The following is a 21,536-nucleotide window of genomic DNA, read 5'->3' as shown; positions in this document are numbered from 1 at the left end:
TTTCATTTAATAATTACTTTGAGGCATCTGATTGATGGGTAACTGATTCTTCATTTAAGGGTATAAAACAAAGCTTGTTAACAATATAAAATATTAGTCTCTTTACTCTGTGTGTGTGTGTGTGTGTGTGTGTGTGTGTGTGTGTGTGTGTCGGTGTATGAATAAAATCTAGAATTTATTCTTGCCCTCCCTCCTGCCTCTTTAAGTTAATAAAGAAAAGCTGTGACTTTGGGGTTCCGGAACCTCAGGTTCTTGTGCAGAGCCTCACCAACCAATTTTCCCTGATGGCCAAATCTGTTATTTCTACCACCAAGTCTGCATTTCTATGATACGCATTTCCAAGTCAGAGGATTATCCACAGTCCAAAAGCAGAAGGCATGCACATCATGTCTTTGTTTCTCCCCACCACCACAATCCTTTGACAGCTGGGAAGCATCCGAGTTGGAATTTAAACCCAGGCAGGGCTGACACCAGAGACTGGCAGCCCTCCCCGTGATCTAGCACCAGCCTCCTCTTACCCCGTCTAGCCCTGATTTGAAGATGGGCCTCCACATGGTTTCCTGGCTCTACAGCTTCCCTATAAGCCAGAAGGACACTTTCTTAATCTGCTGTAAGGCCAGCTCACAAGCAGTTAAGTAAAACAAAATTAATCTTTCCAGTGCAGGTGAAACACAGTAGGAAGACCATGTGCAAAATGGCCAGAGCCCTGTGAGAGATAGAGACCCACCTACAGGGCTGGTCTCTGTCGGTTACAAACAGTGGCCATGTATTTTCACAAGGGATCTAAATGACTCGCTGCTGGATATACACAGTACTCCCAAGGCAAAGAAGCCTAAATAGAGAAAGACCCTTGCAGGAAAAGATTCCTCTTTCTTACAGAATTTAAGCCAGAGCAATGGTTCTCAGCACGGTTCCTGGCATCAGCATCACCTGGAAACTTGGTAGAAATGCAGATTCTCTAGCCCCACCCAAACCTGCTGAATCAGAAACTCTAGGAGTGGGGTCACCAGGCTATGTTTTAGGAAGCTCTTCAGGTGAAACTCTGAGGTTTTACCTTCTGAGGTTTTATTGTAGATACCTGTGTCAACTGCAATCCAAAAATATTACATAAAATTTTTCAGAAATAAACAATTATAAATTTTAAATTGTGCAGCGTTGTGAGTATCGTGCTGACCTTCCCAGAAGGTGAAACAGCCCTTTATCCACACTGTAGATGCTACCTGCCCATTGGTTACTCAGCAGCCCTCTCGATTATCAGATTGACTATCATGGTATCACACTGCCCGTGTTCAAGTAACCGTTGTTTTACTTAGTAATGGCCCCAAAGTGCAAGAGTAGTGATGCTGGCATTTCGTTATAATTGTTCTTTTTATATTGTTTTTGATCCCTTGCTGTGTCTAATTTGTAAATTAAACTTTATCATAGATATATATAGGGAAAACAGTGTATACAGGGTTAGTTCTGCCTGTGATTTCAGGCATCCGCTGGAGATGTTGGAATATATGCAAGAGGTATGAGGGGGAACTACTATATTCACTTTATCAAAAAACCAGTGGAGAGTAGCAAGTTTTGACTTTAATTATTATACTAGATGGTTTTTCAACATCAGTTAATACTGATGTATTAAAAGTTGAATAGATAAAACACAATCTGTGAATGCAGAAAATAAGGGGAATAATAAATAGAGATATATATATCATTGTCACGTCTGATTGCTTTTCTTCAGTCAGTCAAGAAGGCTGGTGTCATAAGAGAAACACAATGGACATTCAGATTTTAAGGAAAAGGATAATAAATTATTACCAAATATTACTGGAGCTGTTTATAAAAAGAAGACTTACGTTTGTAAAATAGCCTAATAAAATTGGGAGGGATGAAATTTTCATAGCTAGTGAATAAAATCTCTGATACAAAGCTCCTAGGAATATAACCTAATTAAAAGCCAAAACTAAATAGAAAACACAGGCAAAGAATAATGAACATAAAAAATAATATTGGCGAAGCTCAGTAAAACAGGGAATGTAAGAAATCAGGAGACATTTGGAGGGAAAGAATAGAAATTCTAAGTGCTTAAATAAAAATCTGAGAGTCAAGTTAAAAGAGAAATCTGAAAGGAGATCGTTTGCTCTTAAAATGGTAAAATATTTTCCTGTTTCCATAAAAGTGTAATATAGTTCGCATTTCCATAAAATGTATTTTTATGATGAAAAAGAACATTATTTCATAACTTCATCACCTGCAGCTGGGTACCATTTGTGTATGCCTATTTAGCATCACATAAGCTTATTTATAAGATGGTTTACCTACTTTCTGAAACTCACATGATGCAAAAGTCTGCCTGCAATGGGCTTTGGAATGACTAAAACATTTTGTTCAACCAATCAATGCACAAAAAAATATCATTTGCCCATCTTTTTTTTAAAGGAAAAGCAACATTCCCTGAAATTAGCTTCTTCTAAATTTGTCACCTTTCCTTCTATAGACCAGATATAACTAGTCAATACAAAAGCATCTTGGTTTATATATTGTTTTTATGAAACATAAAACCATTTACAAGAATATTTCTAACATATGTAATAAGTATAAATACTAACAATGATTCAAGGACCCATGAACCCATAGCCCCACTTAAAAAACAGAACATTACCAAGCTCCCATGATTTCATTCTCCTCCTATTCTCCAGCCCTCAGAGGGAACCACCTTCCTAAATAAAGCACTTGACATTTCTTCTATTGTTACCACAGATGTGTGTATCTCTCAACTATAACCTTTAGCTTTGCGCACTTTGTGAACTTTATGTAACTGAACCATACTGTACATGTTCTTCTCTGTGGTTTGCTTTCTATGTGTTATGTTCATGAGATTCATCCAAGGTTGGTGCATGAAGCTATAGTCCATTTATTTTTCACTGCTATAAGTTATTTCATTATGTGAATATGCTACAACCTATAATAATTATCTATTTTTCCATTTTATGGACATTTGAGATTTTCCCTGTCAGTTTACACTTTGGTTGTTTCCAAGTTTGTTGTAACTCATACAATCTTTATACATCTTTCCTGCTGTACCTATGCAAGACTTTCTCTAGACTAGACTAGATGCCTTGGAGGGCACAAATTTAACTTACCTAAGTAACACAAAAGTATTGTCCAAGGTGGTTTTACAAAGTTATACTTGTATTAGCATATGTAAAAAAGTTTTTCTTACTACACACACTCACAAGATTTGTACGTCAGACTTTTAAACTCTCATTCTGGTAGGTAGAAAATGATATATTTTAGATTTGGATTTGCATTTCTTGATTACAAATTCATATTCATCATTTTTTCTTATATTTATTAGACGTTCATGTTCTCTCTTAACTAAAAAATGCCTGTACATGTCTTTCCTCATTTTCTTTTGAATATTTCTTCATGTTGATTATAGAAGTGCTTATATATTATTGGTGATCTTTTTCATCAATTAGTGTGATACAGATATCTTATGCCAGCTTATGTCTTGCAGTTTCACTTTCTTTATGATGCTCTTTGATAATGAGAAAGTCTTAATTTTAGTGTAATTGGCTTAACCCTTTTTTTTTTTTATAGTTTCTGCTTTCTGTGTCTTGTTTGAGAAATCATTCTCCAAGACATGGTCTTAAACATCTTCTCTTATATCTTCTTCTAAAAGTTGTATAGTTTTACTTTTTATATCTAAGTATTTAATCACCTACAGTTGATTTCTCTGTATGATATAAGGTAGAACCTCAATCTCAATTTTTCCATATGGATAACCACATGTCACAGCATCATTGTTTAATAAGTATTTCTTTGTCCCACCCCCCACCAATCTGCAATGACAGCTCTATAATAAATTAAATTTCTATAAATGCATTGGTCTGTATATGGATTCTTTATACTGTTCTACTAGTCTATTTGTCTATCCCTGCATCAATGCCATACTTAGCTACCTTTTAATGAGTGTTGAGTGTTGTATGGGGAAACTTTCTCTCCCCCAGACACACATCTTAATTCTTCAGTGGTGTTGGGATGTTCTTGGGCTTTTGCCCTTCCACATAATTTTAGAATTTTCTTGTCAAGTGTTTTTGTTTTTGTTTTGAGACAGAGCCTTGCTCTGTCGCCTGGGCTGGAGTGCAGTGGCACAATCTCGGCTCACTGCAAGCTCCGCCTCCTGGGTTCACACCATTTTCCTGCCTCCGCCTCCTGAGTTGCTGGGACTACAGGCACCTGCCACCACGCCCGGCTAATTTTTTTGTATTTTTAGTAGAGACGGGGTTTCACCGTGTTAGCCAGGATGGTCTCAATCTCCTGACCTCGTGATCCGCCCACCTCGGCCTCCCAAAGTGCTGGGATTACAGGCATGAGCCACTGTGCCCGGCCACTTGTCAAGTTTCTAAAAAATCCTGTTAGAATTTTATTGGAATTGCTTGAAATCCATGTATAAATATGGAAAAATTTACATCTTTATAATATCGAGTCTTTCCATGAACATGATGTAATCCATTTATGTATATTTTCCATAAAGTGCTTAAAGTGTTATAGCTTTTTCCATAACATACCTGCAAATATCTTAGACTGATTCTCAGGCACTTTTTGTGTTTTATTTTTACTCTTGAATACAGTATTTTTAAATTTTTACACAAATACATGTGTTGAGTGAATATATGCTTTTACTATTTTTAACCCAGTCTTCTTTTCTTCATTTTTTTAAGAGCAGTTTTAGGGTCACAGCAAAATTGAGACGAAGGTGCAGAGATTTTCCATATACTCACTCCCCCACACATGCACAGCCTCCTGTCTATCAACGTTTCCCACCAGACTGGTATATTTGTTACAATGGACGAATAAGTATTGATACATCATTATCACCCAGAGTCCATAGTTTACAGTATGGTTCAGTCTTGGTGGTGTACATTCTTTTTTTTTTTTTTTTTTTTTTTTTTGAGGAGTCTCGCTCTGTCACCCAGGCAGGAGTGCAGGGGCACAATCTTGGCTCACTGCAACCTCCGCCTCCCAGGTTCAAGCAATTCTCCTGCCTCAGCCTCCCAAGTGGCTGGAACTACAGGCACTAACCACCATGCCCTGCTAATTTTTTTGTACTTTTAGTAGAGACGGGGTTTCACCGTGTTAGCCAGGATGGTCTCTATCCCCTGACCTCATGATCTGCCTGCCTCAGTCTCCCAAAGTGCTGGGATTACGGGCATGAGCCACTGTGCCCGGCCAGTGTCGTACATTCTATGGGTTTGGACAAATGTATAATGGCATGTATCCACATTATAGTATCATAAAGAGTATTTTCACTGCCCTAAAAATTCTCTGTGTTCCACTATTCATTCCTCCCTCCCCACTAACCCCTGGCAACCACTGATCTTTTTACTGACTGCAGAGTTTTGCCTTTTCCACCATGTCATATAGTTGGAATCATACAGTATGTAGTAGCCTTTTCAGATGGACTTCTTTCACTTAGTAGTATGCATTTAACTTTCCTCCATGTCTTTTCATGGCTTAACAGTTCATTTCTTTTAGTGCTGAATAATATTCCATTGTCTGGATGCACTACTGATTTTGGCAATTATGAATAGAGCTGCTATCAATATTTGTGTGCAGATTTTTGTGTGGACATAAGTTTCCAAATTCTTTGAGTAAAAACCAAGGAATGCAATTGCTGGATCATATGATACAAGTATGTTGAGTTTTGTAAGAAACAACCAGCAGTCTTCCAAATTGGCTATACCATTTTACATTCCCACCAGTGACGATTGAGAGTTTCTGTTTCTCCATATCCTCATCAGCATTTGGTTCCGTCATTGTTATGGATTTGGGCCATTCTGACAGGCATGCAGTGGTATCTCATTGTTGTTTTAATTTACATTTCCTCGATGGCATATGATGTGGAGCATCTTTTCATATGCTAATCTGCCATATGTATATCTTCTTTGGTGAGGTATCTGTTAAGGTGTTTGGCCCACTTTTTATCAGGTTATTTTTCTTTTTATTGTTGAGTTTTAAGATTTCTTTGTACATTTTGGATAACAGTCCTTTATCAGATACATCTTTCATAAATATTTTCTCCCAGTCTGTGGTTTGTCCTTTTATTCTCTTGACAGTGTCTTTTGCAGAGCAGAAATTTTTAATTTTAATGAAATCCAGCTTCCTAATTATTTCTTTCATAGATTATGCCTTTTGTGTCATATCTAAAAAGTCATTGCCAAATCCAAGGTCTTATAGATTTTCTCCCTATGTTATCTTATAGGAGTTTCATAGTTTTGCATTTTACATTTAGATCGGGATCCATTTTGAGTTAATTTTTGTGAAAGGTGTTTTGGTCTGTGTCTCGACTCATTTTTTTTGCATGTGGATGTCCAGTTGTTCCAGTACCATTTGTTGAAAAAACTATTTTTTCTTCATTGCATTGCCTTTGCTCCTTTGTCAAAGAGTAGTTGACTATATTTATGCAGGTCTATTTCTGTCTATTCTGTTCCATTGATCTATTCGTCTATTCTTTCACCAATACCACACTGTCCTGATTACTGTGGCTTTATAGTAAGTCTTGAAGGTAAGTAGTGTCAGTCTTCCAACTTTATTCTTCTCCTGGCTATAGTATTTTTAATGTAATTTTAAAATTAACTGTTAACCAGTGAAGAGAAAGGCAACTGAATTTTGTATATTGATCAATTATATCAGGCAAAATTCACTGAACTCTCTTATTACTTCAAATAATTTATCTGTACCTACCTCTGGATTTTCTGCATAAAAATCACATTTTCTCTAATTAGAGTTTTGAGGTTTTTTTCCCTTTAAGTCCTTTTATTTCTTTTTTTTAAATTTCATTGGCTTGGCTTACTGTATGATACTGAATAGAAGTGGTCAAAGCAGGCACTTTTGTTTACTTCTAATCTTAAAGAGAATGCTTTTTAAAATTTCATTAAACATGATGTTTAATAGGTTTTTATAGATAACCTTCAACAGATTAAAGATGTTTTCTTCTATTACTAGTTTGCTAGGAGAGTTTATTATGAGTAGATGTTGAATTTTGTCTACTTTTTCTGCATCCATAGACAATACCATCTGATCTTTTTCTTTTATATGGTAATTAATATGATTAATCATATTAAAGGATTTTTATGGTTCAATTACTCTTGAGTTCCTGGGATGAGCCCTATTTATTCATGATGTATCATTTTTATGCATTGATCAATTCAATTTTCTGTTATTTCCTTTAAGATTTTTATATCTATGTTATTGAGTAAGATTGGCCTATAATTTTCTTGTAGTATCTTGGAAAGATTTTGATATTAATGTTACCCTAACCTTATAAAATGAGAAATAGAATAATCCTTTTTGTTGCTGTTGTTTACAGTTGTTGTCTGGGAAAGTTTATGTATGTTTTGAATTATCCTTGAATGTTTGGTGGAAGACACCTGCAAACTCATCCAGATCTAGTATGTTTTCTTCATGTGAAAGTTTTAGTTCACTAATTATGTTTCTAAATAATTATCTTCAGATTTTCTATTGCTTTTTCAGTCTATTCTGATAAACTGCTTTTCTTCCTAATAATTTACCTATGTCATCTTAGTTTTCAAACTTTTTATATCATTTTTATTTTTATTTTATTTTATTTTTGAGACAGGATCTTTCTTTGTCACTCAGGCTGGAGTGCAGTGGTACAAACATGGCTCACTGCAGCATCAACCTCCTGAGCTCAAGTAATCCTCCCACCTCAGCCTCCCAAGTAGCAAGGACCACAGGTGTGCACCACCACACCTGGCTGATTTGTTTCTTTCATGTAGAGACGGCTCTCACCACGTTGCCTAGGCTGGTCTCAAACTTCTGGGCTCAAGCAATACTACTGCTTCAGCCTCCCAAAGTGCTAGGATTACAGATGGGAGACATCACACCTCACCTGCCTGCTATTTTTAATGTTTGGGGTATTTGTATTTGTGTCTGTTTCATTTGATTACTGTTCTGGTATTCCATTTTTCTTTATTAATCATGCCAAAGATTGTTCAATTTTCTTTTATTCTTTTCAGAGAGTCAGCTTACATATTTGTCTTCTTGCTTATTCATTTCTGTTTTTATACTTAATATTTCATTCCATCCATTCTTTCTGGGTTTACTCTGTTGTTCTTTTTTTTTTTTTTTTCCTAAGTTGGATGCTTAGAGTAGTAGTTCTTAGGCTTTCTTCATTTCTATTAAAATACAAATTTAAGGCTGTAGATTTAATATGTAGTATGTTCATTAAGTTCCAAATACATTCTAATTTCCACTGTGATTTCTTCTTTGACTCATGAATTATTTAGAAGGTGTTTTTGTTTTTTTATTTCTGACTGTATGGGTATTTTCTAGTTAGTTTTCAACTCTTAATTTGTCTTCAGAGAAAATACTCCACAAGATTTCAGTCTTTCAATTTTGTTGCAACTTGCTACAAACTTGGCCTAACATGTTGCATTTTTTATATATGATCCATGTGTGCTTGGAAAGAATGTGCATTCTGCAATTGTTGAGTGCTGTGTTGTATAGATTTGTTCATTGGATAAAGTTTGGTTATTGAACTATTCAGCTATTTTATAGTCTTACTAATTTTTATCTATTTGATCTATTAAATACTGGGGTAGGTTCTTAAAAATCTTTGCTAATGGTTTTGCAAATTTTTCTTTGAAAAGCAGTCGACTCTTTTTAATAGAAATGGGGCCTCACAATGTTGCCCAGGCTGGTCTTAAGCTCCTAAGCTCAAGCAATCCTCCTGCCTCAGCCTCCCAAAGTGCTGGGATTACAGGCATCAGCCAACACACCCAGCCTGAAGAGCTATCAACTTTTACTTTGTATGCTTTGAGGACATGTTTTTTGGTACTCAGGTATTTCTTTTATTTTCCAGGTGAATCAAATCCTTCTCATTATGTAGTGACCTACTGTATCTCTGTCAATGCTTTTTGCTTTAAAGTTGGTCTGATATTATTATAAGCATGCTAGTTTTCTTTGGTATGTCTCTTTTATCCTTTTGCTTTTAACTGTTCTGTGTCTTTATACTGTATGTGTTTCTCTGGCCTATTAACCTGGATTTTTTATATTTTAACAATATATTTCACCATGGTCATTTCAGTCAATTTACATTAATTTTATTTACTTATACTTGTATTTAATTCTATCATTTTTGTTCTTTTCCTATTAGTTTCACTTATTCTATCTTACCCTTTTTATTTTTTCAACTCTCTTTTGAATTGTTCTTTGGGGTTCCAGTTCATGCAAGGATCTCCTATTAGACTTTCCATTTGCAGCCCCTAAGCTGATTTTCTATCATTATTGCCTAGTCATCAAAATGGAAACTCAAGGTTCCCAGGAATCAGTAGTTATTTTCTGGCTACAAGTTGCCTTTTGTACTTGTTTACCTTCCAGGAGTCTTGTTCTCACTTTGCTTTTGGCATCAGATGATTCTTTACTTTCTACCCTATTCAGCAATGGTAAGGTTAGGGAATCTAATCCACCATATTGCCATAAACAGCAGTTAGTAACATTTACCTTTAACGACCAAGTTACAGTAGCTGCAACCACTTCCAGCTTTAGAGCTGGCAGTTGCCCCCTCTCACAGTGTGTCCACAGAGGAGCCCCAGAGGGTGCCTCCCGTGTGCCCGCCACATTCATTCTGTAGCATACGTCCTTATCTTCCTCTCCAGCTCCAGTCCCCACTTGTGTGAGTCCCCTGTCCAGAAAGTCACTAATGAGTTCTTGCCACTGCCACACAGTCCTGCCTGAGAACACACTCCACAGTCAAGGGGCTGGTACTGTGATCCCTAGGGCTCCCTCATGCACTCCTAGGTCCTGGGCACAGAGAAGCATGGTCCCCTTCACCCTGCCACACACTGTCACCTCAGCACTGCAGAATCCCATTTTATCTTCCTCAGGACCCAGGTGGCTTGTCTGGGCCATAAATGTGCAGGCCTGCCTGGCTGGAGGCTTTGCCTGGACTGGGGAGGAGCCTCTTCATAGCTTGCTCATATCCTGCCACTGGGATTGAATGGCATGGCATACAGTCTGGAAATAATATGCCCCTGAGTTCAGAGAAACAAAGCATTGAGGCTGATTCCCTTAACAAAGACTGTCACGTGGGCACAGAATTTCCCAGTGGGAAAAAGTTGGGTAAAACAGTGTTATATACCCATTGGTGAGTTTATCTGTTTGAGGCCTCCAGTCATTGGTGCACGATTTACATCTACTTCATTTATTTCAATCACCTAAGATACTTTCACTGATCAGCTCTCTTAAGCTCACTCCATTTCTTCCTTGCCCTGAAGACTTGCTTAGAGGAAAATTCTTACCTGTCATTGTGACTTTCTTGTCCATTTGTTTTCCTCCCTTGTAAGGAAATAACAAGCTAGTAAAAAGAGCAGGAGCCTGACAGACATATTCAAATACTGGCTCAACAACTCACTGGCTGTCTAGCTCTGACCTGAACAAGTTACCCTGTCAGGGGCTCACAGCGGCTCTATAGCTTTGATCAAATACCAGGTCCTCCTGAGCAGCAGGATCAGTTGAGTCAACTCTAGCAATTAGTGGAATGATAGCTTGTCCTCATATCCTGAAAGTCATTTCACAGAGAGTCAATTTTACTGATCTAATCAATGGGAATAATATTTCCAGGAAGGGTAAAGTGCCTAGTTCAATATTTCTGAAATTTCTTCTATTCTTCTACTCTCTTGTTCTCCCCAAGGCCTGTACTTTTATTTATTAAAATACAGGCATGCATCTCTTGATGACAGGGATACATTCTGAGAAATGCATTATTAAGTGATTTTGTCATGCAAATATCAAAGAAGTACACTTACAAAAACCTAGATACTATAGCCTCCTACACACCAGGTTACAGCTCCTACCCACCAACCTATAGCTCCTAGGCTACAAACCTGGACAGCATGTTATTGTACTGAATACTGTAGGCAATTTTAACACAGTAGTATTTGTATATCTTAACATATCTAAACATAGAAAGGGTACAGTAAAAATATCATATTAAAATATTATGGGACTACCATCACATATGCAGTCCACTGTTGATCAAAACATCATTATTTGGTGCACGACTGTACTCACTACTCAGCACAGAGGTACGGAGAGCATCTTTTAAGTAAGTATGTATGTCAAGAGGCTACAAAAGCTTTCAAATACAAATCAACTTCTATTTTCCTCCCCTCAGTCTGCTAGATAAGATGGTTCCTTTTCAAAACACTCATCTGATTTATCTGCTTACTGTTTAAAACCCTTCCATGGCACCCCATGGTCTTTCAGAGTAAAGATCAGACCCTCATCACAAGGCTGCCAGGCCCTGCGTGTTCTATCCCCAGTCCCCCTCCCTGCGTGTTCTATCCCCAGTCCCCCTCCCAGCTCATCTCACACAGCTCCTCCATCCCTTGCTCTGTTATCCCACCAACCAGTCTCTCTCCCCATGCTTCTTCCTGCCCATGGGGCTTTTGCACATGTTGCTCCCTCTTCCCAAAAGGCTCTTCCCCCACCCGTTCCCCTGGGTAAGTCCTCCTCATCCTTCACATCCCACTTCAAGCATCACTTCCTCAGAGAAGACTTCCCCATGCTTTCCAGTTGGGTCTCATCCACCTGTCATTGGCTGTCCCAGAAACAGGCACATCTTCTTCATAGCATTTGTCGCAGTGATAATTTTACATATTTGTGTCCGATCACTTTATGAAGTCTGCCTTTCCAGAGCATAAGCTCTGCAAGAGCAGGAATCATGTTGCTCTGGGCTGCCCACTATACCCCAGGGCCCAGGGCTGTGTACCTGGGGCACTCAGTAAATATTGACTGCTGAATGCATACGTGAACAGAAGCTGTCAAAGTACAGAACACTGCAGTTGTGTTTTCCAACTCTGCACATTCACTAGCTGTGCTTATCAAGTCCATGGCCACAAAGATACCTGATGAACCAGGACATGGGATTGCGCAGGTAACTGACTATATGAATATATGTGGCAATTCAGTCTAACTCGCAGTCAGCTTTTTTTATAACGTGCCTCACTGTAAATACACCGTCCCTGTTCGGATATGCCTAACTAAGATTTTGCAGAATCAGTGAGGTTGTATATGCAAAACCCTATTGTGCCTAGCATTAAGAAATGCCTTTAATCTTAAACTAGGTGACATTCCAAGACTTGTTTCCCTTATATGTAAACTATCTCTCACCAAACGTGGATGACAAGGAAAGAATGGAAATAAAGTAAAATAAGGTCAAACAGTAAATAATAAAGAACTTCAAAAGCACTGGGTATGCAAAACATGACAGAATAAAAGTTACAAAACAGGTGTGCTGGAGGCTAGTAGAAAAGGTACACAGGAAAGCAGTGCAATCTGAATGATGTGAAAGCCAGAGCTTAGCAGAATATACCAACCCCACAGAGCTAAGCCCCTCCAGGTCAATGCGGACAAATGAGCTAAGGAAGTTGATGAAATCAAAAGCATGAGAGAAGAGAGATAACAAGTACATAAGAGGGAAATAAAGCAGCCTGTCTAGAGAAATAAAGCAATTGTATGGGCTCAGGTAGATCATTTCGAGGGCCCTGCATTGCAAAGATCATCCACCCAATGTTTTATCACGTCTGGGTGCTGAAATTCAGCCAACCCTGAAAGCTCTTCTCTGCATACAGCGTGCCTCTTTACAAGCCATCCCAAAGACCATTTCGTCCAGATGCCTGGTTGTCTCTCAGCCATCACTCTTAATCATCCTTCAGATTGTCTGCAAATATGAGTTCTTTTCCCTTTATTGTCTGGCCCTGATCCATGCCTTTTATGAAGGAAAAGAAAAGCCTCTCACAGAGATCAAATCCATTACCTTTTTCTTTTCAGAGTCTGACCTATGAGCACTGTGTTAAATGAGTTACACGAGCTGCTTGCAGCAATGAGGGAGAGCATGGTGTTGATTAGAGAAGAGAGCCATGGGGAGCTCCATTGTCAATTATTCAGGGGCTCATTACCTCACATGAGGAGGACTCCATTTCTTTGCTCTGTTTCTTCTTCTAGTAGATGCCCAACTTTGAACCATTTCAAAAGCATCTTCCCATGAGGGCTAGTTAAAGGTTTGGTAAGGAATCAAAGGGCTGAGATTGCATCTTGGCATGGAAAGACATAGAAAGGAATTGAATACATTAGAAGTGTGAGGAGAGTCTTTGATTTTAATTATTCACGGTGGGGGCCGGTGCCTATGGAAAAGAACGAGAAAGTTTACAAACCACTGCTGTGATCTGAAAAAATACACTTTACTTGCCTCTTCAATGAGGAGAAGGCTTGTATCATTTTCTCTTTTAAGCTTAACCGTAATTTTTCTGTCTTTGCCTGAGAATAAATTACAATTTCTTCCCTCTTCATTTTTACAAAGCAGTGTTTATGCAAATTTGCTCTCTGCTTGAGATTCTTTGTCATTCCATCTCTCCCCCAGACCTAAAGCTTCTGGCAGATGAGCAGGGGAGTCACTCAGTTTGCCCAGTTACCTTCTACTTTCCATTTTCATCAGAAAATGGGTATGAAATGCACCTTGATCATGATTCACACAGGATTTGGTTTGCATGGCAGAGCGACTCAGAAGCTATGGAGAGCTGGGTACTGTATTCTTAAATGTGAATCTCAGGCCATTCACGTTTCTTCTTTGGGGTGCCCAGAAGTGTTCTCCTGATTGGCAGTCACCATTGTCAGACCCTGTCCCCTTCTTTCTCTGTGGCTGCTTCCTAGCTCTGGCTGTGTTGAACTCAGAGATGGCATTGCTCCTGCCTGTGGAACGTTGCTGCTTCCTTCTCCAGGTTGAAAAGATCTGACTCCTGCATGGTTCAACTTGACAAAATATTTCTTTTTTAATAAATACAAGTAGAGCCCATACAAAGGGAGAATTAAGTACTTCTCCATATGGGGATCACCCCTGCTGGGTCCCGTAATAAAACAGCACAATTCCCAAGGCAGGCTTATGTCTCATTATTTGGTCAAGCATGGTGCGGGGAAGAGGTAGGGACTGACATTCCTCATAAATGCCTAGCCTGAATTTCCAACTGCCTATTGGATGTTCAGCGCATTCATTTTTCATCTCAGACCAGTCACGAGTTGTTGTTATGCCATCTTAATGCCATCTTAGTGTCCCATGTCTTTCTGTAATTATCTGCCTGAAGGATGCATATACCCCTGGTCTTTAGGATGGTATCAGCTGAATTAGTCTCTTGTGGAAGAAAAAGACTCCTCAACCTAGTAGCATGACTGTGCTTGTGTATGAGACCTTGGGAGAAGAATGAAAGCCCAGAAAGGGAAGTTAAGGGCAGAGGTAAGTAAGCAAAAAGACAAATTAATGAATATTGGAAAGAGGTTGTTTTCAACTACTGCCTCCCTTGCTTTAGAAAGGGAATGGCCAGGAAAACTGGAAAATGTACTTCTATCAGGGAATTAGGAATTGGAGAACAGGGAATTGGGGGCAAGCTCCCGAGTCAGTGCTCACAATTAACTACTTAACTAGGGAGCGTGCTCAGGCCTGAGCAGGGGGTGGCCTGAAATAAGCCAGTACACCTTGCTTCAGTCTGTGTCTTTCTGGAAATGGGCACATACATTTAGGAAATATAAGTCAGGTCTCCAATTATGCGTTCTTTCATTTCATTCCATTGCCACTGCCACAATACAGACCCTTGTGTTTGCTATCCTGAACTGTTCCAGTAGCTAGATGGGTCCCACTAGCCTCAAATTTCTCCTATTCATGCTTCCTACAACTACCAAAATTGTATTTCTAAATCACAGGTGTAATTAAATCACTTGTTTCCTCAAAAGTCTTCAACAGCCTGCCTTTGCTTGCGGGATAAGATCTAACTAGGTTCACAAGTTTTTTTGTTTTGTTTTGTTTTGAGACGGAGTCTCGCTATGTCTCCCAGGCTGGAGTGCAGTGTCGCCATCTCAGCTCACTGCAACCTCGACCTCCCGGGTTCAACTGATTCTCCTGCCTCAGCCTCCCAAGTAGTTGGGACTACAGGCACGTGCCACCACGCCCAGCTAATTTTGTGTATTTTTAGTAGAGACAGGGTTTCACCATTTTAGCCAGGATGGTCTCGATCTTCTGACCTCGTGATGCACCCACCTTGGCCTCCCAAAGTGCTGGGATTACAGGCGTGAGCCACAGGATTTTCTTTTTTTTTTCTTTTTTCTTTTTTTTTTTTTTTTTTTGAGACGGAGTCTTGCTCTGTCGCCCAGGCTGGACTGCAGTGGCTCGATGTCGGCTCACTGCAAGCTCCGCCTCCTGGGTTCGCGCCATTCTCCTGCCTCAGCCTCCAGAGTAGCTGGGACTACAGGCGCCCGCCACCACGCCCAGCTAATATTTTGTATTTTTAGTAGAGATGGGGTTTCGCTGTGTTAGCCAGGATGGTCTCGATCTCCTGACCTCGTGATCCGCCCGCCTCGGCCTCCCAAAGTGCTGGGATTACAGGCATTAGCCACCGCGCCCAGCCCGGATTTTCTTTAAAAGGCCTTCTACAGCCTAGTCCCATGCCATTTTCCATCCTTGTATGCTACTCTATTCCTCCAATTTATACCAACCATTGCTGTTTCCAGGACACACACGATGTATATATTGATATATATCATGTTACATATATTGATATATATAGATATAGATATATTGATATCTTCCTCTAGGTTTGGGAAGTTCTCTGTTATTATCCTTTTGAATATATATTGTGTATATACACACACACATATATACACACACTCACATATATACACTCACATATGTGTGTGTATACACACACATATATACACTCACATATGTGTGTGTATACACACACATATATACACTCACATATATGTGTGTGTATACACACATATATACACTCACATATATGTGTGTGTATACACACATATATATACACTCACATATATGTGTGTGTATACACACATATATACACTCACATATATGTGTGTATACACACACACACACACACACAGAGAGAGAGAGAGAGAATGAGAGAGAGAGAGACCGACCCCAATATAACAGCAGGTGGAAATCTCAACACCCTGCTTTCAGCAATGGACAGATCATCCAGACAGAAAATCAAAAAAGAAACACTGAACTTAATCTGTACCATAGACCAAATGGACTTAACAGATATTTACAGGAGACTTCATCTGACAGCTGCAGAACACACATCCTTCTCTTCAGCACATGGATCATTTTCAAGAATAGACCATATGTTAGGCCACAAAACAAGCCTTAAAAAATTCAAACAAATTGAAATTGTATCAAGTATCTTCTCACACCACAGTAGAATAAAACTGGAAGTCAGTAACAAGAGGAACTTTGGAAACAATACAAATGCATGGAAATTAAACAATATGCTCCTGAATGACCAGTGGGTAAATACAAAAATTAATAAGAAAATTAAAAAATTTCTTGAAACAATAAAAATGGAAACACAGTATTCTAAAACCTATGAGATACAGCAAAAACAATATTAAGAGGAAAGTTTATAGCAATAAGTGCCTGCATCAAAAAAGTAGAAAAACTTCAAATAAACAACCTTACAAAGCATCTTAAAGAATTAGAAAAGCATGACAAAATCAAACCCAAAATTAGTAGAAGAAAGGAAATAATAAAGATCAGAGCAGAAATAAATAAAATTGAAACCAAAAAAGGATACAAAAGATCAACAAAATGAAAGCTTGGTTTTTTGAAAAGATAAACAAAATCAATACTAAGAAAGAGGGAAGACCCAAATAAATAAAATCAGAGATGAAAAAGGAGACATGACTACTGATACCACGGAAATATAAAGGATTATTAGAGATTACTATGAATAGCTATATAGTAATAAACTGGAAAACCTAGAAGAAATGGATAAATTCCTAGACATCCATAACCTACCCAGATTGAACCATGAAGAAATCAAAATCCTGAATAGACCAGTAACAAATAATGAGATTGAGGCTGCTAAAAAGTTTCCATCTGAAAAAGAAACCAAGAAAGTAATCTCATTTACAAAAGCTTCAAATAAAATAAAATGCCTAGAAATAAACTTAACCAAAGAAGTGAAAGATCTCTACAATGAAAACTATAAAACATAGATGAAAGAAATTGAAAAGGACACACAGGAAATGTTTTATGTTCATAGATTGGAAGAATTAATATAGTTAAAATGTCCATACTACTCAAAGCAACCTACAGATTCAATGCAATCCCTATCAAAATACCAATGACATTCTTCAGAAAAATAGGGAAAATTTTCTATATTTATACTGAGTCACAAAAGACCTAGAGTAGGCAAAAGCCATCCTGAACAAAAAGAATAAAACTACAGGGGTCACATTATTCAAATTATACTACAGAGCTATAGTAACCAAAACAGCATGGTACTGGCATAAAACTAGACACATAGACCAAAGGAACAGAATAGATAACCCAGAAATAAATCCAGATATCCACAGGGAATTCATTTCAAGAAAGGTGCCAAGAACATACATTGGGGAAAGGACAGTCTGTTCAAAAATGGTGCTGGGAAAACTGGATATCCATATGCAGAAGAATGAAACTAGACCCTTATCTTTTGCCATATACAAAAATCAAATCAACATTGACTAAAGACTTAAATTTAAGGCCTGAAACTATAAACTACTAAAAGTAGTTGGGGAAACTCTACAAGACATTGGTCTGGGCAAAGATTTCTTGAGTAATACTTCAAAAGCATAGAAGACCAAAATAAATACAGACAAATGGGATCACATCCAGTTAAAAAGTTTCTGCACAAAAAGAAAACTATCAAGAGAGTGAAGAGACAACCCACAGAATGGGAGAAAATATCTACAAACTGTCTACCTGACAAGGGATTAATAACCAGAATGTATATGGAGCTCAAACAACTCAACAGGGGAAAGTAAAATAATCCTATTAAAAATGGGCAAAATATCTGAATAGACATTTCTAAAAATAAAATATATACAAATGGCGAACAGGTATATGAAAAAAATGCTCAACATCATTAATCATCAGAGAAATGCAAATCAAACCTACAATGAGATATCATCTCACCCCAGTTAAATGGCTTTTATCCAAAAGATAGGCAGTAACAAATGCTGGTAAGGATGGGGAGATAGGGGAACGCTTGTACACTGTTGGTGGGAATGTAAATTAGCATAACCACTGTGAATAACTGTGTGGAAGTTCCTCAAAAAACCCCCTAAAAGTAGAACTATATGATCCAGAAATCCTGCTGTTAGGTACTCAAAAGAAAGGAAATCAGTGTATTTTAAGAGATATGTGCACCCCCTTGTTTATTACAGTGGTATTCACAATAGCAAAGATTTGGCATCAACCTTAAGTGTCCATCAATGGATGAATAAAAAAATGTGGTACATATACAGAATGGAATACTATTCAGCTACAGAAAAAGGAATAAAATCCTGTTGTTTGCAACATGAATGGAACTGGAGGAAATTATGTTACATGAAATAAGCCAGGCACAGAAAGACAAATTTCTCATGTTATTACTTATATGTAGGAGCTAAAAATTAAAACAATTGAACTCATGTAGAGAGAGATTTGAATGATAATTACCGGAGACTGGGAAGTGAAGCAGGCAGAAGGAGGAAAAGTGGGGATGGTTAATGGGTACAAAAATACAGTTAGATAGAATGATGAAGATCTAGTATTTGATAGCACAACAGGGTGACTATAGTCAACAATAATTTATTGTAGTTTTAAAAATATAAGTAGAATTGAAATGTTTCTGATACAAAGAAATGATAAATTCTTGGAGTGATTGATACCCCAATTACTCTGATGTGATTATTACACATTGTATGCCTGTATCAAAACATCACATGAATCCCATAAATATATGCACCTATAATGTACCCATAACAAAAATAAAAAATAAAAAAAGGAAAATACAACAATAACAATAGAAAAGTGGCGAAGAGGCAACACGCATATCACAGAAGAGGAAAATGAATGATTCAAACATATGAAAAGATGTTCATTACTAACTAGAAAGAAAATTAAAACCATAATGATATACTATTATGTATTTCATTTCCACCATAATAATAGAAATGTATATCAATTTTATATCAAATGATGACAAAGATATAAAGCAACAAGGACTCATATCCTGCACATAGAAATATACAATATGCTACAAACACTTTGGAAAATTTCCTTGCATTATTTTGCAAAGTCGAAGTTGCTCAGACCCCAGGACCTATCAAATCTGTTCTCAGGGATATACTTGAGAAAATCTTGCACATGTGTATCAGGAGACCTTTAGAAGAATGTCTGTAACAGCAATGTTTTCAATAGTAAAAAACTGGAAATGACCCTAATGACCATCAACAAGAAAATGGTTACTTAAGTTAGTATTTATATAACAGGAAACTATTCAGCAGTGAAAATGAATACACTATAGTAATATACGTTAACGCCAGTAAATTTCACAATGTTGAGCTAAAAAAATCAAGGGAATATAAACAATGTCTATAAAGTTTTAAAAATGTGAAGCTAAGCAATATATTATTGAGGGATATAGCCATATATTATAAACTATGAGGAAAAGCAAAGGAATGATAAACAGAATTCAGAAGAGTAACTTCTGGGAGATAAGGAGGTGGGAGGGAGGAGACACATTGTTCTATTTGTTAAGGCGGTTAGTGATTGCATGGGCATTTATTTACTATTGTTGTTTAAGCTGTATATATATATTCTATAATCTCTTTTCTACTTTGATATATTTCATAATAAAGATATAGCAAACAGTGTGCTATTGGAGTGCTGATGAGGGAGCACTTCATCTGAAAGGAGGTGGGAGTGGGAGATGAGAGGCAGGGATCAGTGAAGGCTTCATGGTGTAGTCAGAACTGGTTCTTGAAACATGAGGAGGGTTTTAAGGATAGAAATGGACAGAGAGGAGCTTCCACTGGGAAGAACAGGATGAGGAAAGACTTAAAAGTGTGAAATGGCATTGTGTGTCCTGGAAACAGCAATGGTTGGTATAAATTGGAGGAATAGAGTAGCATACAAGGATGGAAAATGGCATGGGACTAGGCTGTAGAAGGCCTTTTAAAGAAAATCCGGGCTGGGCGCGGTGGCTCATGCCTGTAATCCCAGCACTTTGGGAGGCCGAGGCGGGCGGATCACGAGGTCAGGAGATCGAGACCATCCTGGCTAACACAGCGAAACCCCATCTCTACTAAAAATACAAAATATTAGCTGGGCGTGGTGGCGGGCGCCTGTAGTCCCAGCTACTCTGGAGGCTGAGGCAGGAGAATGGCGCGAACCCAGGAGGCGGAGCTTGCAGTGAGCCGACATCGAGCCACTGCAGTCCAGCCTGGGCGACAGAGCAAGACTCCATCTTGTTGAACAGCCCCTCTCCCCATCCTGTCCTTTTCAGAAGTTCTCATGAGCTGCTCCCCTGCTCCACTCCTCACAAGCACAGCCAGGGAACAGGGCCCCTAGATATCAGGGGCATTAGTAATGGCCAGCCACTTTGTTTGGTTTTGGTCCCCAGTAATTACACCTCCCAGGAGTATTGTAGAAGCCCAAGAGAGGCCCCACCAGAGCAGAGCTGATCCCAGGCTGTGTTCAGGTAATCCACCGTAGCTCAGATATCACAAATCATGGAGAGGTATTTGTTGTGTTTTGGAGTGCCAGTTTTCTTACCTACACATTGCCAGTAAAATGAAAATTCGAGTGGATTCACTTTGCTTTTCAACTACTAGAGTGAGTTAAAATGGCACTAAATACAAGTATAAAGTTCTTTTCTGAATCATGCAAGCATGAAAGGGAAATATTTCAATTCATAGCCTCGATAAATTCATGTGCACTGTACTTTTTCCATGCTTTCAATTCTGAGCAATTGAACATGTATTTATTCATTACATACCAGGATAAACATTTCTAGAATATGCAGACAAACACTGTGAGGCACTGTGGGAGGCAGAGTAGAATATGGGAAAGAGCCTGGGTTTGGACAGAGCCCAACTTCGTCACTTACTAGCCGGGTAACCTCAGCTTCCTCATCACAAAAGAAAGGTCAATGCGTACCTACCTTGCAGAGTTTTTGTAATAATTAAACAAGGTAATTAATATAAGTGCCTAACACTACCTCATGTGTTCTAGGGCATTAATAAATTGTTGCAAGTATGATGATCATGAAAAAGAGAGGGAAGTGTCGGAAGGATCATTAATTATGATAAAATGACTCAATCCCTACTCTTTGGAAATATATACTTCATGTCAGTATAGATCAATAACTCAGAAACAAGGCTGACTCCAAATGAGAACTATAATTATCACAACCGTATTTTCAAAACCAAAAATTAAAATGTGATCTGAGAAGTAAATGAATGTAAGAGCATATTGGGATCTAATATCAAAAATTGGGATTGTCCCAGAATATCTAAGGTATGCAATCCCTATAGCTGTAACAGAAGCACTGATCATCTGCAGTGGGAAAGATCAATTTTGTCTTGAGGAGATTCCCTAAAAGAGGTGAAGTTTAAATGGGATTTTAATGGGACTTCAACAGGTA

General features: G+C 38.2%; 1 protein-coding gene across 14 annotated transcripts in view; it reads left to right on the top strand.

Moving 5' to 3' along the window:
* Positions 1-21,536, top strand: part of MAGI2 (membrane associated guanylate kinase, WW and PDZ domain containing 2) — a 1,443,575-nt gene that overhangs the window by 1,336,025 nt on the left and 86,014 nt on the right. The window lies entirely within an intron of this gene.

This window comes from Pan paniscus, chromosome 6 (genome assembly GCF_029289425.2).
Source record: "Pan paniscus chromosome 6, NHGRI_mPanPan1-v2.0_pri, whole genome shotgun sequence".
NCBI lineage: Eukaryota > Metazoa > Chordata > Mammalia > Primates > Hominidae > Pan > Pan paniscus.
The sequence above is the reverse complement of the archived record's forward strand: the minus strand, read 5'-3'. Positions and strand labels throughout refer to the sequence as shown.